Raw genomic sequence first — 3,959 nt, 5'->3', positions numbered from 1 at the left:
CCCATGGAATTGATTCTGTGATCCATTAATGGGTTGTGACCCACAAATTAAAGTGAAGAAAAAGGGCTTTCGAGGGATTTGTTAGTGACTGAAAGAAAAACTGAAATGTTTCCTCAGAATATGGCTTCCTTTGGTGAGATCACTGCACCAGTCTGTGTCCATTTCGTGGGCTTGTCATTCGGAGACCAGCGGCCTTACAGTTCCTGAGAACCAGCCTCCTGGGCGCATAGGAGGGGCATCACGCGGGGATTCAGGCTGCCAGCCCTTCCCACTGTGTTTAGAATACCTCCTGGTCTGCTGGAGCAGCTACAGCCATTTAAATATAGGTCACAATTTGCAGTGTCGTGGGGACTCCAAATAGCTTTGTAGTTTGGCAGGTGATTTGGGGAGGTTGGGTTTTCCTGGAGAGTGTCACTATTAGAGATTTAAAAACACTTAAAAGTTACATTTTGATATTTTAACAGGATCTGTTCCATTCTGTCTAGGACCCGAGTTATGCAGTTGTACAGTCTTAAAGGACCACTGGGGTCTTAGTAGCCAGCAGTGTAGCCTCTCCTTGGTGAAAGTGTCTTCCATGCTGTCTCTCATCATTTTCAACTGGTCTGGTGGTGCTGGATTGTCCTGAGAGTTAGTAAGGCATCCTGTTCCATTGGTCCTTTGCTAAACTCTTTCACCTTGACCAGGAGTTTAATCTACATTGGTCTTACTCCTCTGGACCCACTTCCTTCTACAGCCAGCCAGCAGGTCTACTGGCATTTGTAATGGACCTTTCAAATATATAGAAGTAGCCATGGGCATTCCTTGTTTACAATTTTCCCTGTGAACCCATTGTATCATTTAGTGTGTCGGCTCAGGAAAAAGTTCCCGGCTCTTTGACCACTGGGCTGGCCCTCACTGTGAGTGTGTGACTGCATTGGCCAGTGTGGGTGGGATGAAAGTGATCAGTGCCTTCTTTTCTCATTTCTGTTTGATCAGTATTTGTTCTTCCAACGTAAAGATGGTTGTCATCGGTAAGGAAGGCGGCCAAGACAGCAGTCAGATGGTTTTACCTTCCGTTAGTCTTCTGTCATTCTCCCTGATGTGGCTTTAAACCATCAGTCTCTGGGAGGACGACTACCGTCCTCCACAGGACCAAATGTGGGTTCTTGGGAGGCAAAATAAAGTCTATTAAAATTATTTTTGGCCCTTCAAAGTGCAGTACTACCCAACCAGGTGTTAGTATTAGATTTCTATTGTTACGGAGAATTTACTTTTCTGTTCTTCCGTGTCATGTGGTTGGTGTGATGCTCAGCTGTGGGGCTCTGTGTAAGTTTGGGGAAAGGTGCAGGACTTCCAGGGCCTCTGCTGTCTACCTGTGTGAGCTGAGCACAGTAGATTGAAGAGGTAGGACTGCACGTTTTGCCTGGTCGGGAGCAGGGCACTCAGACCTCCATGCTCTGCCAGTTCCTGGCTGAGTAACCTTGAATAAGTCACCTGTCCTTTTAGACATTAACACTCCTTGGCAGGGTGGTTTGAGGACCAAAATGAGCTAAAGAGCCTGTAGCAAAATAGTTGTTGCTATAATTTACTGCTATTCTTGATAAAATGAATACCTGCCATGGAGGGTCCTGGTACGCATCTTAAATTGTTTTGGCATAGGCCACTAATTGTCCTGTTTGTGAAATGAGTGTCATTCAAATCTGCTCAGGCCAGGCATAGTGGCACGTGCCTATAATCCTAGCACTCGGGAGGCTGAGGCAGGAGGTTCGTGTGAGTTCGAGGCCAACCTGGGCTGTACAGTGAGTTCAAGAACAGCGTGAACAGCATAGTGAGACTCTGTCTCAAAAAGACAAAAAAACCCTGAAACAAATTAGTGCTCGAGCGCATCTTCCCATCTGTCTGGCTGTTCCTGCCTTCCTGCACAGGTTTACAGTTGACCAGTGGGCCTGGTCCAATCTGTTGTTTTTTCCCCAGCCTTTGGGAACTGTTAAGAGTTGGACCACTTTGATTTCTTTCCAGAAGGTCTGCAGCAGTGAGCCCGAGTGACCAGCATGGAACCTCGTCAGGGTCTGGCGCCTCAAGACCTTGGACTTGGGAAGCTCTCAGCACAGCGCCTCACCACATGTTCATTATCCTTTTACTCTTGCTCCCTCGTCTCCATTTGCAGTCTGGCTCCTGTCTGCGTTTTATTTCCCATTCCCGCAAAATCTGACTCATCTGGCGTCCCAAGGTGGAGTGCCGGAGCTTTCCTGTCCCCTTCCCCAGCCTCACACCTGCTGCGGGAGCTCTGCCTTTTCAGGAAGGTGAGCCATAGGTGAGAGCTACTCATGTGCGCTACCCGACCTGCATCTTAGATGGCACGCCCGGTCCCCGGAGCAAGCAAAACAGCCACTTTCCAGTAAAGCCATTTTCATTTTATTTAAAAATTATTTACAATTGACCCTTCATAAATACTTTATCTTAAAATCCTTTTTAAATTTTAAACCTGAAGAAACTCTGTGGGCAGGGAGCCGGGGAGAGGAGTGGGGACAGGCTCCTTAGAGGTTCTGCAGAGGGGTGGATGTAATGCAGGAGTAGTGGTCTGTACCTGGTGGCCTAAAGGAATGAAAGGGTGCCTTGCCAGGCGGGCCCTTCTGGCTCAGTGGCCAGCTAGGCTAGGAGAGTGCAGGATGGCAGTTCTTGTTCCAGACTCACCATTTACAGCACTGAGGGCTGACTCTTCCAGTTGGGCTGGAGTAGGTGGGGAGGGGGTAGCTGTAGGGTTATCTACAAGAACACATGCATGGCTGAGCCTCAGGCCGGTCAGGCCAGGCAAGGGATGTGTCGGAGTCAGTCACACATTACTGAAAGAGGCATCTCCAGCTCCAGGTCTTTACTCCCATGTGCTGTGGCCCTCCTGTCTGCAACACCTGCTCTGGTTTGGTAGGGCAGGGGACCAAAGTTTTGTGGTGGGCAGGATGTGCGATGTCAAGGGTGTGCCAAGAATTTCTGAGGACTCCTGCTTCTTAGCGGGTGCCAGCCTTCGCCATTTACGGAGAGACTTGAGAAGATCGCTCACAATTCAGAATCTGTCTCAATGACCAGCACTCACTTCACCCTGCACTGCAGAAACGCTGGACTGAAAGTTCCATTAATGAAAATAGAGGCTATTTTAACCCTTTGTGGGTCTGAGAGCTTTGAGAATCTTAGGAAAGTTTTAGTTCTGGAAAACACACATAAAAACACGCACACTAAATTCAGACAGTTTGAAGGGTTTCATAGACCCTCTGAAGCCCAACTATGGACCTTCTAGGGTAACAGAACCCGAGTTAAGAACCCCTGAGTTAAAGGTTCCTATGGGTAAGCATTTTCCTTTGAGATGCAAATAACCCAGAGGAATTATCAGTTTCTTCCCGGCCCCATGTGATTAATTGAGTGGGTGAGGGGAGGGAAGCCTGCATTGTATACTACAGGGAAAAGTTTGGAAATGGTTGGAAGATTCATTGGGCACCACTGGATCTCTGGTACCACCCAAAGAGTGGGAGATACATCAGAAAGGCAGACAGGCTTTCCAAAGCCAAACTACACTTTCAAGTTTTCCCTAAGGCTTGCTATGGTTCCTGATCAGAACTCTGAACGTTCTTCAAAGTAGATACTACTGTACTGTGTGTACTGTACCGTACTGCTCTGCACTGCACTATATGTGCAGTCCTTCTGCCATCTTGTGGTTATTCTTAGAATTGCACTTGCCCCAACGTGCAGCAGAAAAACCAGTTCAAATTCTGGGACTAAAGTACACTTAGCTGACCTGCTGGGGTGTAGTAAGAGGTCGGGGAAATAGGTCAAAAATAATGGCGATCCTTCAACATTCCTGTGTAACACACACTGAAATGCTCATGTATTCTTCTTGGCAGACCTGGGCACTCTTTGGTTTGTCATGGCTAAACTCACTTTCACAGCTTAGAATTTTTCCATGTAAGGTTTCTTTTTTTTTTGTTGTT

This window comes from Chinchilla lanigera, unplaced genomic scaffold (genome assembly GCF_000276665.1).
Source record: "Chinchilla lanigera isolate Chin_1 unplaced genomic scaffold, ChiLan1.0 scaffold00106, whole genome shotgun sequence".
In the NCBI taxonomy this organism is placed as follows: domain Eukaryota; kingdom Metazoa; phylum Chordata; class Mammalia; order Rodentia; family Chinchillidae; genus Chinchilla; species Chinchilla lanigera.
The sequence above is the reverse complement of the archived record's forward strand: the minus strand, read 5'-3'. Positions refer to the sequence as shown.